Here is a 22,256-nt window from a genome sequence, read left to right on the forward strand (position 1 = left end):
GTAAATTTTGTTGCATGAAGAACTGAACTGAGAGCTAGCAATGCAAATAAGGCAGTGCCCATTGTCCCTCACTTAGCAGAAGTCAGAGAACCCTTCTTATCCAGGAAGAGCATCGCTGTTCTCATTTTAACCCTACCTGTGCGCATTACTTTTGAGGAGCCCTTGCTCTTACCATGCATATTTTTTTTTCTAGAATTTTTATTCTTTTACAGAAGAGAAAAGTAACTCTACCTGATCTGTAAAGGCAGCTAAGAGTGAATTCAGTGCACAAACTTGCTTTTATTTTAATCAGTTGACAACTGACTGTAGCCTTGACTGGGTGTGGTGGGTTGACACTTTTCCTTTCCTATAGGAGTCACTCAAATCTGTTTACAGTATTAGGTTAAAAAAACCCCACCACCACCCAATTTTATGCAAAAATGGCTCAGACAGAAGGAGTATATTAAACTGTACTTCCAGTAAGTGTATTGAACTGTACCTCTGGTAAACAAATAATTAGGGTATTTGGGCATTCTGTTAATGTGTAATTGTGCTAATATTCATAAAAGCATTGGCATGTCCAAGCCTCTAAGAGAGGTTAAATAAAGATGACTTAAATAAGTGGCATTTATGTCTTTCAAAATTCAGTGCTTACATGCCAAAGAAAGCTAAGGACATAGAATGAGATTGCTCAACAATTTTCACGTGAAACCTTGTTAACAAGTTATGTCAACAAAAGACATGGAGAGTAATAGGGGTGTGCTCATTAACATTTTGCTGTTTGAACAAATAGTTTTTACTCATAGAACCAAATGAGATTTTTGCAGTTCATTTTTTGAGGCTGTGAAATGATCATTACCATAGCCTGTTGGGAAAACTAAGAACAAAAATTGCATGATAAGCCCATTGATTAAACATATTAATGTATTAAATATATATTAATGCATTTAGAGCCTAATTATTTATCAAAATGGATTACAGAGAGAGCGCTTTTTATTCCACAAATTGGATTTTGGATTTTGAAAGAAGTGAGAATGATATAATTCTAAGGGTTACGAGAATCTTTATTTTATCAGGACAAGGCAGAGGTCTGTAGGCCATTCCGTAGATGAGTAACAGGAGGTTGCAGGTCTCTTCTTTCCTAAGTGCAGGCTCACACCAGTCATGCCCCACACTTCCAAATATACACATGAGGTCGTATAATTAGTCTACTTACTCAGAGACTTGCCAAAGCCATCAGTGACAGTGCTCTGTTTAGCTTCAGACTTGTGGAAGGCACAACTACCTGAAACACAGAGGTCCTGGTAACTGGAAGGAAAGGCTTATGTCTTTTCTTAATCCTGAGTGGACTTCTTTCCCACTTGATTTTTTTACAAGATGAGCTGTGTGGCAATTAATGCACTTTCCAAAGCTCCTTCATATAAGCTACTGGAATATTACTAAATTTGGGCTCTTGACAGATAAAAAGACTAAGATCTGATAGTGTTTGTTACTTGTCTTGTACAAGCTGGTTAATTTCCTGTACATGTAAAATATAAATAATACAAAATAATGTTTTGATTCAATCCTTTTTAAAGGAAATGGACCATTTGAAAATTTAAGAACTAAATAAATCAGATTTCCCAATGTCTGGTCAAGCGCTGTAAGCTAGAAACTAAATTTAGAGATGCCAAAGGAAAAGACATTTTATATTAAAGTATTGATAGTGGTTTAGAAAAAAATTTTGGTTGTAAAGCCAAGTGACACATTTATAGTATAGAATTGGATATTCCCAGAAAAAAAAAAAAAAAAAAAAAAAAAAAAAAAAAAAGGACTGCCTATTGAGCTTAGATCATCTGGGGCTTGGATAGAGCAAGAATATAGTGGTTACTCTTTCAGATATGCCCAGTGTTCAAATTCGGATGGCATCTGAATGGGGAATATAAAGAAGTCTTTACAGCCACAGATGTGGAGGAGAATTCAGGTTTCACACTCCCTACTGCAGTTTATGATGGCTGGTGGCAGTTCTACATGCTCAGGACAAATTTTTGTAAACAGGAATGTTCAGGTGAAAGGATGGTTTAAGCCCAGCACTCACATTAATGAGCATTCTTCCATCACCTGGCATATTCACTCCTTTCCCTCTGCCATAAACATTTTCTACCATCTTGAACTTCCAGGTGGGAATCTACTGTATGGTGGGAAGGAAGAACAGGAGGAGTGCAGTGATTGTATTATAAGCCCATTTATTACATTATGTAAATACACAACATTTTTTTTCTTTTCTTTTTTTTTTAACTCTTACTGATGGACTGGCATCAAACTGCAGTTGCCCGTAAGTAATCTACTGTACATCTTCAGCAAAAGACTGACAGTCAAATGCAGATTTAAGAGTCTTGATTTGCCCTATTACAAAAATGTCAGAAAGAATTCAAATAAGAAGTAACAGATATAAATGAGCATATGCATACAAAAATGGTAGGTATGGATCTGACATATCTTTCTACTTAGGAAAATGAAGAATTGATAACCATTTTAAAACCATAGAATTCCCAGTTTTGAAAGGTACTATGAAATTTCACTAAGCTACTTCTTTACAAACTCCTTTGATCATGAAGCACCAGGCCTTGCAAAGCTGCCATAATACACAATGAGTAAAATTAGAGATGTAGAAGTTTCTGCATTTTTGTGTACATTACCTTCCATTTTTCATTTCGCCCTTTCCTCCCTGAGCTACACAACAGGAAGCAAAGACCTTCTGAACACCCTAGACTTGATCTCTCTCCTCAGAAAATAAATTGTGATTCAGCAGCAGTACAGGTTAAAGGTAGGTACTTTATTTTTGTTCGTTCTTAAAAACATCAATCAGCTACATTAACAAACCAAACTTGACTGCATTGCCTTTATCATAAAAAAAGACAATATCTGTCCTTATGGATTTGCCCTGAAGTGTTTTCATTTATAAAAGTATAGCAGTCTAGTAGAATGGTAGGTCCTGACTCGTGTTCGTAACTGTGTTCATGCTTGAAGTCTTCTCACTCAACTAATATTCACCAAATACAGAAAATGTTTTTTCTTGTGTTTAGTAAGAGAAAAACGTCTGTCTTATTAGTGGTAAACAAACCTTCTGACAGAAAGTAGTGTGTGCAAATCAGAACTGATCCAAATATTCTGACATTTGAAAGTTGCAGTTAGTCTCTTCCAACAAAAGATGGCAGTGCTCAGTTTTCTTCAAAACTAATGTCCATTCGTTGAAATTAAATGCTCCTAAAACAGTTCCCTTGTCTTTGTCTAGAATCTGCACATTGAGATCACTATTTGTTATTACCGATTAGCTAACAAGTTGGCCTTAGATGTTTAAAAGAAGTTGTATGTTTCCAGAAGAAGTCCCAACAGGAGAAAACTAAGTGCCAATAATTCATAAAATACTCTTGCAAATTTAGCAGCGTTAAAAACCTCTTGGAGCTCAATTTAGAATTAATCATTATTTTATGGAAGCAGTTTTTCAAAAAATAGGAAATGAAAGGAAAATAGTTTCCAAGATTCTCTCAGATCTATCTTTTTGTATGCAATACACATTAACCATTTAGATATTAATTCAAATGTCTGTTGATTGAAGTATGCCTTTTCCTTGAAAGTTTCTGCTTACATTACGCCTGTACCCAAAAGCAGAGATTTTACACAAATTTGAACTTTTCCAATGCCTTATATCAAATTAGTTAACTCTGTACTTTAGGGCTTTGCTAAATTTAGGTATAAGTAATAATCCCATGACTAGCATAAATTAAAAATCAGGAAGACAATAAGAAATTAATAGAATTTATTTAGTGTAAAATACAATATAGCGCCCACAGCAAAATTACAAAATATATTTGTAATAGAACTGTGGTCTAGATTACAACTTCTACCAGTTACCATGAGTAAAACATAAAAAGAAAACAAAAGCCAAACCCAAACCAGTAATAATCATTGTAATAATCATATGTAAATGTCAGAAAACAATTTAGATAACACTAAGAAAAAAAAAAAGAAATACCTCAGCATAATGTAAAAATACACAAAATCATGCATTTTTTTGTCATCGTCTTACTCTAATACGATCTGAAGTGTCTAATATATAATGATAACTGAAATTTCCCAAGGTATCCAGAGTGCTCTATGTTAAGTGGAATCAGAGAGGTTCAGATGAGTTTGGATAAAGAGTACAATTTACTTTCATTTGGGGGGAATTTGTTACCTGTCATTTTTTTGTGAATCAGTGGTGGGGAAGCTTCTGTATCTCAGAAGCTGCATTTCAGGTATTTTTTCAGCCTCCTTTCTAGGTTTGTTTTCTAAAAATACTGTCATGTTGTGCTTTGAGAACACCTTTCCTGTTCTTTTTCAATCCTTTCCATACATCCCTCAAAAACAAAGATTTTGAATAAAAGAGAAATAACAATTACTAAGCAAACAATTCTGTATTTCCTAAGAAGCTTTTTCAACATGACAGCAAAGTTTTTTTGGAAAGGAAGAGTCTGATTTTGTTCCGACCACGAGAAACTATTCAGAGCATGGTGAAACCCAAGAAAATCCCCCAAAGTTCTGATGGGTGCCATTTTGAATGTGATCAGCAGCAGTAACAGGGAAGCCTAAGTTTAAAACAAACAAACAAACAAACAAACAAAACAAAACAAAAAAGGCATGACAAATTCAACCAGAGCTGTAATTCAGACAAGACTGTAGAAGTTTATGACAATGACATTATAACAATCCAAACAATGAAACAATGCATTTTCAGAACAGCAATGCTGACCTTCTTACTGGCAGAGAAGTCCCTAGTTCTTACATGTAGCTCACTAGGTCAGTCTTACCAGCAAATAGGACAATGATGCATTGATAAACACTCATCATTATTTTCACTGGGTAGAAAGAAAACGGTGTTTTTACAGGTCTAGGCACATTTGCACAGCAAGAAATCACCTTACCTCATTAAAAATACATTACCGCTTTGTTTATCTGTTCAGAAAGAAGGTTTTTAATGAGATTCATCTTAAATTACTGTTTTGAGAGAAGCAGCATATTAGATAGTACACGCATATTTCAGTCATATGTTGAGAGCAGTAAATCCAAAAAAAAAAAAGCTTCAGCCAAAGAAAAAAATACCACATAAAACCCTAAAAATTAAGATTTAAAAATCACTATCTTGTGGCTTTTATTCCCAACTGTGCATATAGACCTTGTTCTAATATGCCAGTCTTAAAGTTGGGAATTCCTCCAAATGTATACACTTAGTTAAATTTTCCATTTTTGCCCTATTTTTTTTGTCTTGTCTTGTCTTATGCTCCACAGTGAATTACACAACAGCTTTACCCCCCTTCCTGTCTCAGAGCTATCTGCCCTTACTGTGTTCTGCCTGCATCACTGGAGGGCCGTCTCGCTCTGAACACTCCCATCACGGCTGCGTTCGTTAGAGCTGGTAATGAAAAGAAGGTGAGTACTGAAGGGACACTGCAGGAGACGGTCTTCCCAAGGAGCTGAACTTTCTGCTCCCTCCTTGGTCATGGAGAGTTCTGCTGACTCCGGTCACAACCCCGACTGGCAGATCTTCCCCAGAGGTAACCAAACAGGGGCTCAACTCGGGAAATTCCTGTAATTGCATTATAATTCAGGTGCTGAAAACATTCATTTTACTGCCAAAGTTCTCTTGGAAGAAAAGCCCAAGTAATATAGAGTAACAGAACAGAGCATGGGGGAGAGGGATTGAATCTGATGCTCAAGATTAATGCAGAAGTTTAACAAAAAAATGAATCTTGTTTAGACAGTGAATGGCAGTAAACCAAAATGCAGACTTCCCCACAATGACTTAAAAGTGCATTTGTTTCTTTACTGGAGGGACATGATTTTCATGGCGTACTGCTGTTTCATGATGCTGCATCAGCAAGTAAAATGGTAGGTCAATTTTATGAGATTCATGGGTGGCAGACGTCTTCTTAAAATTTGACATTCTTCCACAATTGGTATCACAACAGACAATGATATGCAGAGTTAAAAAAGTCAAAATTTTCCATGGGTCATCTTTTTTAACATGCTAATTTAGATGTGCTGAAAATGAAGAACTACTGTTACATTTTCATTCATAAAGAGAACATTTTTAACACAATGTGGGGATCATTAAGTTATCTCAGGTAAAGGATATTCTGTTTTTATACTTTCCACAAAAATGCCATATATTAGATTTTGTGAAAATCATTGAGACCAACTTAATTTCAGAATATCTAACTATCAACAAAGTTACCTCACCATATGTCTAAAAATCCTTAAGATCTCGCCAAAATCCATATGCTAAAAGGCCAAGCACAATAAAATGTAATAGAAAGCAGATTTCAAAATATAGTATCACTGTTGTACACCCAAATTCCTTAAAATAAAATTATGATCTCTTATCTTCAAATTCAGTCGTATGTTATGGTATTGTTTTCAGAACCTACTGTAGATAATTAAGAATCTTGAATAAGTGATAGTTAGAAACTGTGTTTTGGGCAGTTTGAAGATCACTGCTACTTGTCACAAGATTCATGACTCTGTTAATGAAAAATTACCTACTTGAAACATGAGCTATGCCTTCTTTTATGCTGACATAGTATCAAGCATGTGGGCAGAATAGGGAAAAAAGTAATTATTCTTAAGAAACACTGAGCAGTAGTGTGATCTTCCAATAATCCCCTTCTCTCTGAGAAAGATCTATCATAAATATTTCTTAAATCATCAGAGAAAAACTCATTTTAGATCTTCTCCCATCTACTGCTGCTCCTTAAATTCAGGAGCAGTGCCTCTTTATATTTGGCTTGGCAAGCAGCTCCTCCTCTTCCTCACACCATATGCTTTGGCTTGAACGCAATAGTTTCTTGTTTCATCAGGAAAGAGCTTGGTAGTCTGCCCTGCCCTGATGGTTCCTGACCCTACCACTGGAATCAATTTCTATGTTTTACCCTTCCCTATTTCCCAGCCCCCTTAAATTCAACCTTTATGCACACGATCTAGGTATTTAGAGCAAAATTGAGTAAAGGGCTTATCTGTCTAGGACATAAATGAGACTTTAGATGCCCAAGTCTAAAACCACTGCTTATGTGCTGACATCAGCTCCTGGAAATGCTTAAACTCATAAGGATCGGAGATGCCCATTGTATTGTGGCTCACAGCAAATCTGAGAGGAAATAAACTTTGACTCTACCGTGTATTCCTAAGTTCGTATATGCATTTTGCATTATAGAATCATTGGAGAAAATACAAAATCAAGGATAAAAATCCAAGACTCCCACTGTCAGAATGTCCTGACCACTAGCTCTTATAATATTGTTAAATAAAGGAGTAAACCCCACTCCCAGCCTCTGGCAGATGAAAGTTGTAGGCACTTGACTACACATGAATATGTAGGTTTGGGACCATGTTGTGAAAAAGTCAAGAGTCTAATAAGAGACTGTAAAAAAAAAAAAAAAAGTTTTTTAAGTTCAAGAAAAAATTGTAATTTGGTTTGTTCCAAAATTAGACATTCTGATAATTTCCTACAAAAATATGTGACAATTCCATATTCCTACTAGAAATAGAAAAAAGAAATGTTAGAAAAATTCTGAAGCAAAACATGTTCCTTGTCCCTTCAACCTGCCTAATGAAACCAAAGTTTTCCTTGAGTTGCTAAAAATTAAAGTCAACACTGTTTGATTTCAAACATTAGTATTGTATTAAAGCTTAGTTTCACTAAAAAGTTCCTGAGCACTCAAAACTGTTCATACATAGAGGAGAATAGAAAATTCTTCCAAGTTTAGATTAATTTAACGGAGCTAAAAGTTTCTTTGGTAACACAATTTTAATTGTTTCGGCATTTATTTCCAACAGCATGGTTTTTTTAACATTCTTGGACACAAATCAGAAATGCTCACTTTTGTTAATAGTGTAATACTATTTTAAAATAATATGAAAAAATAAATATGGTTTTCTTCCATCTGTTTTTTTTTTAATAAATGGTAATAAAAGTAATATAGAAGTTCAATATTTAGGTTACAGTATGCAAAACAAGTTTTGTTTCAATTTCTGTTGTTCACTTGCAACAGGGGGAATTAGAAGTCAATCTCCTTTTCCATGCAATTTCCATGTGGTAAATTCATAACTTTTTTTCTTGTAAAATAAGGCAGCTTTAAGAGCTTGGGAGTCTCAACAAATTACTTGATTCTGATTTCTATGAGGTCAAAGAGAACTATGACTTTAATTCTCACATTTCCTCAAGATTTACATCATTGTAATTAAAAAGTAATAGTATTTCATAACCTTACACTTTTCAAATGATTTAAAATCTGTCTTCCTCTATTTAGTTTTATGTTATGACTTCTCTTATATCCCTAAATTTAAAGTCTTGAGTTCTGTCATTTGAATAGAAGACCTTGAGAGAAAGAAAAGATGAAATATCTAGTTCAGACTTTGGGGTTTCACAAAATTATTCCTGTAGTTTTGAAGTCATTTGACAGACTGTGACTTTCAAGCTATGAATGTAAAGGATCCATTGGAAAGCAAAACAGCTATCAAATGCTCTATTAGTTGTTTCGTCTGCTTTGACAGTATAATTTCCCCTAACATTCTGGTTATAAACCTGGCTCTTTCCTAGCAAGAAAAAATCAGGTTTTATTATTCCAGCATAGCCTTAAATGAATGACATGCTATGTAGATTGTCTCCTACCCAACCTGTCTTTTTGGAGCCTAGTTATTGTAAGGAACTGGATGGTCCCCTTTATCTGAACAAATTGTACCTCTAATACAGGCTTTTTTAAATGATGTAATCTCATATATGTTTACTTTAATAGGTATTATTTTAATAACTTCCCGCCAACAAATTTTAGCCAATAAGCTATTCCATAACTTGTGTGAAAACAGACACATTGGTACCATTTCAAATCTGGTCCTCCCTTCTCCAGATCTAGTCAGTCCAGTTGCCTATTTAAAATTTTAGTGCTGTCTATCTTTTGATCATCTTTTTAGATGTTCTTTAGTGTCGGTAGTTTGCTTATCTGCTGACTTGATTATTTTGTATAGTAGGTGCCGATGTATGATCAGTTGTTCTCTCAGGGAGAGAACACACCTTTAATGGAGAAAGGGGACTCCCCCCCCCCCCCCCCCCCCCCCCCCCCGGAAAACCCCAAAATAAAATACATCCAGAATAGAGAACACACTCTTACCTCAGATTCTCTGATACAGATGTAAGTGATGGAAAAGTAGCGATGTTGTTAGCCATGCAATTTCTTTCAGATCTTAACATGTAAGGATGAAAACATGTTAAAGATTCTATCTTCACGATAATTTTTTTATTTGGATTCCTTGATTCTCTGACTGTGTGACTTGAAACAATCTTTTTCTCCTCATTCTTACACTTCCCCCATCTTATGGAAAACATATTGTGTAGGGGTTTTTACATCGTCTTTTCATTTAACTGGCACCTGTTTCTAATTTCAGCGGTTGGGATTGTAAATTACTAAAAAAACTTAAGCAGATGTGAATTTTGTTTTCATGGTGAGAAGGCAAACCTGGCCCAGACATCGAATAACAAAATTCCAAGTGTGGCAATGGCCATTCTTTTCTAACTGGTCCATCTGATGTTCAAAAGGGATGTTTTGTTTTGTTTTGTTTACATTCTCTTTTAAACTCATTGGAAGTACACACTTTTGAAGTAGCATAGACTAATTTGTTCCAATCGATGTTAAGATGTTTCTTTGTATAGGGATAGGTAATGAATAAAATGTAAAAAAAATACTTTAGTTGATGGCATACGACATAAAATAGGGTTTTAAAGGTCTGTGGAGTATCTTTGAACAGTTCAGTTAAGTACAGCTCATTCTTTAATATCTCTTATTGTTTTCTTTCTCTGTTTTTTCCCATTTTTTTCTGATGACAGAATAAGCAATTATTTTTCTGTTTTCCAGGTTACTTTATATGTTATTCTGTAATGTCAGTTTAGAAATACATTCTGAAAAGGAGATAAGGATAAACAGATACAGTAAAGACAGAGATCTAACTCATTAGTCCTCTTAATTGCACTAATGTTAAACTACCCAGTTACGCAAGGATATGTTCAATCTGAATTTACCTAAATTATATATGAAAGTTGTCGATTTCCTATCTGGCACCTAACTTAGACATTTTGGTGAAGTAAATTTTTATTACAAGTAGTTTGTGGAGGGGAAAAAAACTTAATTGCCTTCATGGCATTCAGAAAGCAAAAAATGCCTCAAACAATTCCTGAAGAGCTGGCCAGGGCTATCCAGCTGAACAGCTGAGTAGTGCAATGTAAAGTCATCAACGTGTAGCACCTTCCATGGGAACGTTTGCTATCTTAAAGGAAGAATACCAAACCGATACCATGTTGATTAGCACCAAATCCATGTTTCCAATTCTGGTGTTTATTTAATCATATGACAAAAAAGAATGGTTATGTTTATTATTCTTAGTAAAATTCAAATGTTTTTCATAAGGTTTGAATATGCCCATTCCCCCATGATAGCTCTTTTAGCCAAAAGTGGTAAAATTATACTGAAAATCCAAACCCGTAAGGAAATTTGGGTGATTTTTCTTTTTTTTTTTTCTGTGACAACAGAATGAAACAAAATAACTAGAGAGGCATAAAAAGTCCATGCATTTAAGGACGAAGAATTAAATACCTCATTCAATAACATGCATGTTTCATCTAATAGAGTTAAAGTCATATTTATTAAGAAAATCAGGCCTAATATTTTTAGTGAGGTTTCAATTTAATAATCATGTCCTTAGGGATGTCCTGTGAATGCTCTGGGACTTAAAAGAACAGTCTAATGGTTAACTCTAATCTGGATCCAAGTTCAGTTTGTGTCTTTCCCACAGACTTCCCATATGTGACAAACCTCAGACAAACCTTTCTATCTAGTTCAGAACTCTCCATCTAAAAATGACAAACACGATATTTTGACGTAGCTGGTTTCGTTTTGTTCTTTGCAGTGCCATAGTGATCAGGGGCCACGCTGGGAATGTTTTGTATTGAAATTATGACAGATTTCTCTCCTGGTGATTAGTCTGTGATGGTAAGACACATTTTCATATATTATGGGGTAAATAACATGAAAGAATGGGTTTAATGTTTGTTTGCCTCCCTCACCATCTGCAACTCCAAGAAAAAATATCGAAGAGATACCAGTTGGTAAACATGGAGTTTCATAATTCTATATTCCAGCATTTTTCTAGTTCTTTCCCTTCTACCTTGCCATTATTCATCTGCACATACATCAAAATGATGAAAAGAGTCCTCACTATACAGATTTTCTTTCTGCCTTTAAACATTATGCTTGCTCACATCTGCAGTGTTGTAATGATCAGCCAATATAATTAAAAATTCTTGATGGGTGAAACTCCTTTTCATGAACAAAATACAAATGAAGTAATAGGAGTTTTGCCTGTCTCAAGACGTTATGTGATTCATCCTCAAACTTATGATTTAAAGCAAAAGTACCTTTTTACAATTCATAATAACTTATTTTCAAAGTATATTCTTATTTCAAAAGCTAACAGTCAAATTCTGACTTCAGTTTCCTCTTCTGGGGGGGCGGGGAGGGTGGACATATAACCCTAAAAACCAGCACATGCTTCAGATGAAAACTGGGCCCAAGCCAGCTTCAACTGTATACAGTTATTTGTGTACAGAGCTTAAAGGATTGAACTTTTGGCTTATGGCCATTTAATGAGTGTGGTTGATAATAACAGTGGAGGGAATAGGCAGCAGTGGTGAGCAGCCCTTTTTCTTTTAGTGAAGAATTCCACATGTAGAGACAAAAGCATGTGGAACTAGGTGAAAACAAAAACTAGCTCACTCTGGATTTTCTTCACTGTCTTGTTCCATGGAGGTTATTAATGACATTTAATGATCATTGTCTGAACTACAGTGAGATAATTCTGGGCATGCTGCCAGAATAATGGTGGTATGTATAACTGAATAAAATGCCCTATGAACAGCTGAAATAACTCTATATACTTGATTTCATAGAAATATGGGGGAAAAAAAGGCAGAGATTCAGTACAACAATACCTGACAAGGAAATACACGTTGCTGTTGAAAAGATAGGTCTAGAGCTCACAACATCAATTGCATCTTTGGACTAAAGTTTATAAATAAAATTGCAGAAAAGAAGCTCCCTTGTCTCAAATAAGCAAAATTTCTTTGTATTATTACAAACAACATAATTACTTGTAAGAAAAGAGGTGGAACAAAGAGATGCAGCTGAAGCAGAGAATCTCTTTTCCTGCCAGCTATTACTGTTCATGTTAAACTACTGTCCATGACAAATTTTACTTGAGGATATTCTATAGCTTCATAGACGTGTTTGAGCTAAAGGTAATCGAAGAAACAACATTCTCAATTATTTTATTTTGTAAGATTTTGTTGTGACTCTTAAGGACTGACTGTAAATACCACCTTTGCTATACCTAAACAAACATACTCGAAAACTAAAAATATATCTGCATCTGCACTCTCACAGGTCCTTTTGTCTCTCTCTCTCTCTCACACACACACATGCTATTTATTTAAAGTTTATACAGACCATGCATTCATGGTCTGTACCAGGAGCATTCCTGATGGCTTGCTCCTTTGTTCTCTTTTATAACTCTCTGCACCAAGGAGGTGTTATGTTAATGATATCTGCTGATAGGCCCTGCACTAGGAACAAATTACTCCTGTCCCTCCCTAAGACTGCGAGCAGAACAGAGCCAAAGCAGGAGAACAAGAGGCTGTTCGCTCCCAGACCACTTTCTTTCTGGGCAGCTGGCAATTACTGCTATGGGCCTGTGCCTCAAGTCTTGGTAGTTTCCACGAGAGTGTAAGGGTGCCTCCTAAACACTTTTATGTAAGGCTGAAATGTACTGTAGCCCTCAGATTTTCTTGATTCACTGCAGAGTATACATAAAATATAAAATGTTAATATATGGTTTTTTTTTTTTTTAATTAATGGTCACTTACGAGATATTGATACAAATCAAAAAGTTGATGGTAACATCTTGTTGGCCAATAACTTTTAGTGACAGCAGAAGCAACTGTGTCTATAAAATACAGCATTCTTAGAAGATCTATTGATCTATTAATCATTAGGCAGTAAATTGTGTACCAGATAAATGTAAATATATGAACCAATGTGGGGCTAGGTCCCTTTCTCCTGTAAAAGAGCAAAAGAAAATCCTGTAAGGCAATAAAATCTCACTGAAACTTTTTTAAAAGGGTTTATAGCCTGTAAAATAGATTGCAAAGTTGCTTATTGAAAAATCCAAAAACTTGTTAGTATTTACTCACATCTTTTCAAGGTCTTATACATGGAATATAGTATCAATGGCAGAGTTCAACAGCATTGAAGAAATGCTGCCAGAAATCCCATGTGCCTTTGACAAACTCTTCCTCTCAAGTAATCTCAATGGAATAGCATATTTCTTTGCTGGGCCAACTCAAGAACAACTCTCTCTGATCACAAGTGAACTTTGCATATATTTGGAAGAGAAAATTTAATTTAATCTATTAGCCAGATAGTTAAAAATCCCTGAAATATGGTGGTTGACTTGCTTATATTAAGAGTCACTTCGGTTTTGATTTGCCATTATCCTTTTTTTCTGATGTAATGCCCATCCTATCAGTTCTTGGAAAGAACTGGACTAGTCTATGAGTTTGTGACTGATCAATAAACCTCTACAATGGGAGAAGACTCACAGGATACGGGTGAAGGTGATACGCTCATGAAGCTCAGGGAAGAATGGAGGGAGTGACTGACCATAGCTGTTACAAAGGAAATTGAACTTAGCTCAACACAAAGGGGACCGGAGGGTGGCCTTAGATCAATTAGGTGGATGAACTGGTTGTGTAAATGTTTCTGCCTGAGTTTATCAAAAGAGTGTGAGTGTCTTCCTGAGTCAGCCAGACTAACACAGGGGGGAGTGTATACGTGGCTTAAGCCAACACAGAGTATGAAAGCTGAAAAAACAACAAAATGAACTTTGAAGAGAGCAATAGGCTTGAGCTAGTTTCAAACCACATATACCTTCCTGGCAACTGGGGATGCCCAGTGTCTTGACAGTGAGCGTATTGTAAAGACCAGTAATGAGAATCACACTTGTATTGTGGTTCAACTGTATAGTGCAATTCCTGTATTCTGTGAAGTGTAATTTGCACATGTATTGTGATTTCAGTACCTTGTGGTATCATTCTGCTAAATCAAAATTCTGTATAATGTCAAGTATCTACAAATAAGTAAATTTGGTATTAAACATTAAGCTCTCCATGTATGAAATATCTAGAAGAGCCTGGTTAGAGAGTATTGGAGTCTGACAGAGTTAAAATGGTTATTCACTTCTTTGATAATAAGACTCAGAGTGTCTATTACCTGAAAATGAGGGGTTTTGCTTCTACTTGATTAATTCCACAGAGAACTCTCCTGTTCTCCTTTTTGGTTAGGTGCTACCATACTGATCTCTGTTTAGCTGGAATTAGCCTTCAAGTTGTGCGCAGAAGACAGGTAGACCATTCTAAGTGCCACATGAATCACAGTCCTTCATTTGACCGCAACATTTTTAGGCATACTATTAAAAAATGTCAGATTTGGAAACCTTTCATTTGACATTTATCTGAAAAACCATAATGTAACTGTATATAAATGTCAAATGAGAATAAAGCTGTATTCTTATCTGTATAAATATCAAATGAATGGTGGTTTCCTCTGATATTTAGGGTTCTGAAAGGGTAGAGGTCAAGTGAGGTGCCTCCCCTGACAAAGGTTAATGGCAGTGATGAACTGGGATATTGCAGAATTCTAAAGCAGTAGCTCACACCCGTACCCTGGGGTTTGTTGCCCTGAGCAGCTCAAGTTAGTGACTTAGGAACAGGATCCTTCTAAGGCAGCTGTACCCTTAGCCAACACAACACTTAATTCCTATCTCCTTCGCCAAATGCTGCTTGTACATGACGTGATTTGGAGAAGGAAGATGAACTCAGGTATTCCACCTGCCAGGTGAGCACTCAAGTCACTAAATTATTAGTTATTTTATAGGATATCTCATTTCCACACTTGCTGAAACAGAACTGCAAAACACGTTTAAAAATGAAGCATGTTTGAATAGGGACAGTACAGACAGAAATGAAAACATCCAGATTGTGTATGCCCCTTAGACTAAGAACCATAACATTTGTACTTCGTGAAACCCATCTGCTTTTTCTCAGGTATCAGCAGAACAGAATTACTACCCAAGTAAAATTTTGGTTAGCCACCCCATACGTAAGAACATTGACTGCAATATGAGTAATCTAAAATTATTACATTAATAACTATAAGGATCTTGAAAGTAATTGAAAATTTGTTCTTTGATATCTAAATAGGTCCAAAAGTCAGTTTGTCCATGAATAACACCAAACAGCACTAGATCTCTCAGCTTGGGAACCAAAAGATTACCGTACAGGTCAATTAACCAAGCAAACAAATTCTTCCTCTAAAACATAAAAGAACTCTTAATTTTGGTATCCATTTGTAAGCATCCACAACATAAATACTTCCTATCCATAGCCATAACTAAAATGCTAAGTAGAAAACAAATCAAAAGGATCATTGTCTAGAAATGCATATAGTATTCCCATGTAAGATCCTAAATATATTGGTGGAATGCCTAATGCTATTATAAATCTGGAAATATCGAGATTCACAATTCCAAATGCTGATTCTCTTATACATTTTAAGTGCAGACTGTAAAATATAAACATAATAAGAAAAGCTATTTTACAACACCTGTTTCAAGTATATTAGCATACTGCAATGATATAATTATGGTCTTAAAGCAGAATTTAGGAAAAGGGCTGCTATATAATCTCATTTCCACTGGGGAAAAAAAGAAAAAAAATCCTTACAATTCCTTCCTCAGCTACCTGGCAGGGGCAAATCACAGTAGCTGCAAGGACTAACAACAACAAAAAAAATAAAAAAAAAAAAAACCCGCCCCCCCCCCCCCCCCCCCCCCCCCCCCCCCCCCCCCCCCCCCCCCCCCCGCCCCCCCCCCCCCAAAAAAAAATAATCCCAGACTTCAACAAGACTTCCAGGAAAAAACAAAATTCCGGGGGAACATCTGTTGTGTGCCCTCTGTAGCTGTCATTTCACCTATCCAGTGCAATATCCTAGAAGAATGCTTCAAACGTGAAAAGTCCTCCACAGGCAGTGCCTTAGCAGTTTCTTAGGAGATTTAGAGCTGGGAACCACCACCTCAAGCCTTTCCTTTCTGTCCTATTTTCTTTGCCATTCACTCATTAGAAGGAGGATACCTTTTATATTGCTGGGACTTCATTGTCTGAAAAACGATGATACCCTCTTTCTTTGGAGTCTAAAACGTATGTCTAGGTCTCCTGTCTTGAGCATCCTGAGCTGCAGCAGGGCTCTCCCTGCAGTCTGCAGGCAGCGAGCTACATCTTCACTCTAGGTTGTACCAGGAGGTTGGCCTCTGACGATCCCTTCCCTACCCAAGCAACTACCTGTTCCCAGGATAACCTGGGCATTAAACTAAGGAAGGGATTCCACTAGGTGACAAGGAATCTAAAATTTTATTTTGGAATGCTGCCTAGAGATACCCAAATCTGCTTGCAATTTCTCCTCTTGATGCTTTACATAAAATAATTGTTTTTCTTAATTTCACTGAAATTCTACTCCTGCACAAGCAAGGGAGTTTAGATTGGATTCGTATAGTCAGTGAATATCTTATGTTATTCTTTTCAAGTAAGCAGTGAGTAAGGATGACATAGAATGGCCTAGATATGGGCTGGAGTCTCTTCTTCCCCATAAGATATATAGTCAATTCAACTTCTTTCTCTATTGCACTCTGCAAACAGAGGAAGATGTGTGAAATGAACAAAGTATGTGTATATAAGCATGATGGGTAAAGAGTGTTGATGTTGAACCTGAAATGAAACTAAGGAAAGCATATGATGTGTGAAACATATGGCAATGCATATGTATGAAGTTTGGATCAGGATATGCATCACAAAATAGTAATAGGTTTTTATTCTGGGAGAAGAGAGTGATAAAGCAAAGGGGAATAAGAACCTCACACTAAAAACAAGAGAAGTTGGAATCTCCTTCCTCTTTGCTATTTGGCATTTCCTCTTGAAAGAAGCGGAGGAAGTATTTAAATATTTTATAACCTTCATTATTGGAACATACATCTCTTTATTACATTTTTGGAAGCATGTGTTCTATTTGAAATCAGTATGGATGTATAAATATTTTTAGGAGATGATTATTCTCTGTGTGTAGGTGGAGAAGAACATCGAATTAGTGAGATCTTCCTTTCGTGAGTAACAGAGCAGCTGGCATTATCCCTCTCTTCCCTCCACCTCCCTGGCCAAGGGAAAACACCTCTTATCCTCAATTTTAATTCCCAAAATAAGAATTGGTTTCAGCTTCCCTCTTTCCATCTGCTTCTCCAGGTAATACTGAAATTGCATCTACCATGTTTGCAATTCTTTTTCCGGGTCATTGTGGAAGTGTAGGGAAAGTGAAAAGGAATGCATGGGGCTATCACAGAACTATAGAAAACGGTGGTAGAAAAGATCTTTTAGTCTACTTCCCCACCTAAATGTTTGTCTGATTTGTTCTCAGAGACATTTAGTCATGGAAACTCGAAAAAATTACCTAATCTTCTATACCCTTTTCATGTAAGCATCCAAGTTCAGATGCTTAACAGGAGGACCAGCTCCTTTTTATCTAACATGGGAAGCATAGACCACGCAATCATGAAGATTAAGTACAACCGCCAGTCTGTGGCAATTCAGTGCCCTATGGTCTTCCTCTTCTGTATTCAGACAGTACTGGTGAAAATGAAAATGTCCACTGGTGGTGCTGAAAAAAGAATATGCTCCCCATTTCTGGTAGGATATAAACTTCTTTGAAAGGGTTCAAGTCCAAGATAGCTACTCAAGGTCATTATTTGAAAAAGGCTTCAAAGACTTCTTTATCCCTTCTCTATACAGAGATATGGCAACAGAGCAACAAACAGCAGCAGATACTATGGCTCTAGTTTATCCGACTGAAGCCTTGAAATCTTTAAATCTCTTTTTTTCATAAATTTATTTGTTGGTATTTAACAAAGTTCAAACTTTATATGGCTCAGAGGCCGATTCTGTTCACCTCTCCTGTGTACTGTCTTCCTGACTGTATAGTTTGCTTATATTAAAAGAACCAGATTTGTTGGAACAGCACTGAACTGTTACACCTGAAAATCTGGCCCAACAGCTTCTCTAGGAATCCACTGCAGAAACATAACAACTTCATCTTTTCAGAAAAGTATGAACTCTTTCTCTCATTGTTACTCATGGATAACAGAAAAGGACAATGGTTTAAATCTCACCAGAAAAAAGAAATTGTCATGATTCAGAAAAGGGTTCAGACAGGATGAAAGTGAAAGTAGAATACAATCAAGCAATAAAAGGAATACCACCATTCTATTATGTTCAGCAAACTCATTTTACTGGAAGATTGTGACTACTGGAGCGAAATATCCATGTTAAAACTGATCATGCTTGACACTGCAGTGTATTTTCTAATTGCTCCTGTTATCACATAATTTAAAACTTTCAGATTTTCTTCTGAAAGCTAGCTCAACATAATTCGGGCAAGTAGTGATAGCCATGAAATCCCCTAAACCAGCTAAATAGATTTAGCTGTAATTTGACAGACTGGAAACTATTTTGCTGTTTTCTTACTCATTTGCCATCAAAGCTTTAACGTTAAATATAAACATAAATGAAATTTAAAATTGGATTCAACCATTAGAAAAATGTGTAAAATACTATTTTTCCTTTACTCATCTAATTTGGTTTTAGAAAGATATTGACCAGCTTCATTCAGAAAGATGAATCTTAATTTTGAACAGCCTGTATGCTTTGGAGTTCTGATGCAGTTTTTGCTTTGGGTCCTTATAAAGATTGGGGAAATATACAAATTTTTAATCTAGAATAATGCTTGGAATTTTGAATGATGTCATATTCACTGCTCTTTGAATTACGTGCTTGGATAGTAGCCACGGCAATCTGCTGATAGTGAACTGCTTTAATAATCACTCTGAAGAGTCTCCAACACTTGTGTGTCTGCCTATTCTCAGTTAACAAACAATAAAACTGAGGAATTCAGATTAAATAATCATTTCAGACTTGCTTTACTCTTCTTAGCAACTTACTGGGCAAATACGTAGTCCTCACTTTTTATGCCTTTGCAGCTTTTTTGCTGTAACTAATCTGGTTATTCCTCATGTGTCCTCTTTCCAATATGTCTTCTCCCAGGTAAAAAAAAAAAAAAAAAAAAAAAAACCAAACAGACAAAACCTAAAAACCCAGCTACAATACATATCTGACAAGACTACGTTAACTGTACTTTTTTTCATTTGTTTGCACGATGCATCACTTTGCCAAGCCTATTATTTGCTTTTGTAATCTTAAGACATCTAGAGGTAAGGAACAGGAACATGTCTTTTTCTGTATTTGTACAGCTCCCAGCACAACAGGAATTAGACACTGATTAAGCCCTAATGTCATACAACTACTTTATCATTGTCATCTGTACTAAACAAATATATTTGCTTGAAACTAACCATGTCGAATAAGCAACAACATTTAATAAATCCCTGCCTTTTACTTCACAAGTAACAGACATGTTAAGACAAAATGACACTGATATAAATCTGGAATGATCCTATTATTTTTAGTGGAGTTAATCCAGACTCATACAGATGTTAACTGAGAACAAAAATGTCCAGAATCCACAGGGAAAACAATAGAATAAATGGGTGTTAGTTATGCACATTTATTTTGCCCAGGTTGTGAAAGAGACTCAAGGCAATTCTCTAGCATGTGAAGCCCGCTGATAATCCTGTACCACAATTTACTTCAATTTTAGAATAGTTATTTACTGCCTTTCTGCAGATGCACATGTTAATTAAGTTGATTTTGATGAATATATTATTTATAAACCCACAGTACTAAAAGGTCACGAACTGCAAAGACTTAATTTCTTGAGATTTTGATTCCGAACTATTTATCAGATTTGGCTACAAGAAAGAGCTGGCTGCTTGTGGGAGAAGCGTCACTTTCTGGTCATTTGAATCCAATTATGAAATATGTACACGCACAACATTCCAAAATAGCATTGCTGTCGCTATGACTGCATGTCACTTTTGTCTCCTTATCGTTGGTTTTAGAAATATTACACAAAATGAATTGAATCAACCTTTTGTTTCTTTTTCTATCCTTTTTCAAGGCAGCCCAGGAGTGTCCTGATAGAGTTGAGATGGAGCAATAAGTACAGATTTTCCTGAGTGTCCCACAGACACGTAAGTCATTTGGTTCATATGTGGGTGGTCTTTGACTTATTCAGCTAGCTCTGTTATAGACTCTAACACATCCAACCCAATTAGATAGATGCACAGTATGGTCTTTACAAAATATCATTCAGCCATGTATCCTGCAACAAGCAATTACAAGTCATCTTCAGGGCATTGATTTATTTCTCATTGCCCTACCAATTTAATGACCTTATGATTTATACTGATTATGGAAGTCTCTCCTTGGCAAGCAAAGTAATTATCCATCAATCTTAAATTCTTTAAGGCAAGAAAATGTTTATTTTCTGTCTGCATAATAAGTTTTATGTCATTTTTAATGTCATGACTCCCACATGCACTGAAGATATATGTAGTGACTTCTAATGTCTCACAGAATGTCAATTGGAAATGCAATTTGACAACAGGCTTAGCTTCTATTGTCTGAATATTTGGCATTATATAATGAAGACAGTTAAGTCCTCTGGTTGGAAATGCATACATTATCCTAGGATAAAAAAATGGCCAATATCTGTGGTCCACTCATGAGGCCCTACAGAAAATTCTCGGTTAGAAAAATAGCAGATTTTAAGTACATTTAAATATCAACTGTACAAATAGAGGTTGAGGAGCAACAGGATGGATCACGCCTCAGCACATGATCTCTCACTGCCCCCTCTGCTACTGTTTTTCTATAATTGTTTGATTTAGAGTAAGGATTCCAGCACTGTGTGTGAGCGTGTGAGTTTATTTTTAAAGGAAATAGGTTTTATTTGAGCATACATAGGAAAAGCCTAGGTTGCATTGCATTATTTGCCAGACTAAAACATCCTATGTGGTCTTCTGGAAAGCTTGTATTATTTTGGATGGGTTTTGGTGGGGTTTTTTGTTTGTTTGTTTTGTGTTTTTTTTTTTACTCTAGAGCTCACAAATTGAAAGGTTCTTAAAACCTGAAGACCAAGGAGAGGCTAACGTCCAAGGAAACTGAGTTTTATAGATGTGCCAGTGAGTTCCCCAAACTTGGCTCCTTCTCAGCCCTGCTCCTCAAAGGTTATTTGCACACAGTAGATCCAATCACTGCTGATGCCACCTTACTGTTTATTTCAATCTTTTTCATTATCTCCTCTCAGTCTTTGCAGATTGATTTACATGTATCCTCTATTAATAACCTTTGCATTTTAAGACCCACAGCATAGCAGCTATGTAAGATAACGAAGTCCCTTCCACACACGTTGAGTTTGGTGGGAAGATTCACTATGCACAAGAGTTAGTATGGATGGCAGTGACGGTTCAAGCTGCGTACAGAAATTAAGACAGTGAGGTTCCAATGTGTTCAACATACAGCATTAGTGATACAGACAAGATACTAGAATTATTCCTGTCCATATATTCAAGTTACTGGAAATGATAGAAGAAAACTCTTCCACTATATGTCAAGAGATTTTAGATTTTGCAGCCAAGCCTCTGCACTTTAACCGTGAAAAATACCCATTAATTTGGCATGGATACGGTTTTCCTACAATTAGGGACTTACTTTATTTCTGAGTCCCTAATTCCCTACTATAACAGCTCAAAACCAAGATCCATCAGATAAAAATTGCACAGAGAACAAGAACCTGTTAAAATTTAACAAATAGGAAATGTCACCTTCTACAACCCAGGTGATACTGTCAACTCAATGCAAGAAGGGCTGATTTAACTTTTTACATTTGACTTCTTGTGTTGAAGTGAAGATAGAAAATCTAGAGAAGCCAACAAATACTCTTTCTCACTGAAATCTGCAATTACATGTTTTTCTTAAAGTTAATGTCACCAGAAATGACACGCCACATACACCTTTTAAATCCTGAAAGGGAAAACCTTCATGCTATCTTAATGCAACACTACCTGTCATTTGACTGGCCTGGTGTAGACATGATGTGTGAGTG

The 22,256-nt window shown here is 36.0% G+C and overlaps 1 long non-coding RNA gene across 1 annotated transcript; it reads left to right on the forward strand.

The window, feature by feature from the left end:
• The first annotated feature begins 2,713 nt into the window (after positions 1 to 2,713).
• On the forward strand, positions 2,714 to 20,335 carry LOC121233869. Its single transcript, XR_005934157.1, has 4 exons — positions 2,714 to 2,785; positions 5,287 to 5,886; positions 10,951 to 11,033; positions 20,268 to 20,335. It is a non-coding gene; the product is annotated as an uncharacterized LOC121233869 (long non-coding RNA).
• The last annotated feature ends 1,921 nt before the right edge of the window (positions 20,336 to 22,256 follow it).

This window comes from Aquila chrysaetos, chromosome 16 (assembly GCF_900496995.4).
Source record: "Aquila chrysaetos chrysaetos chromosome 16, bAquChr1.4, whole genome shotgun sequence".
In the NCBI taxonomy this organism is placed as follows: domain Eukaryota; kingdom Metazoa; phylum Chordata; class Aves; order Accipitriformes; family Accipitridae; genus Aquila; species Aquila chrysaetos.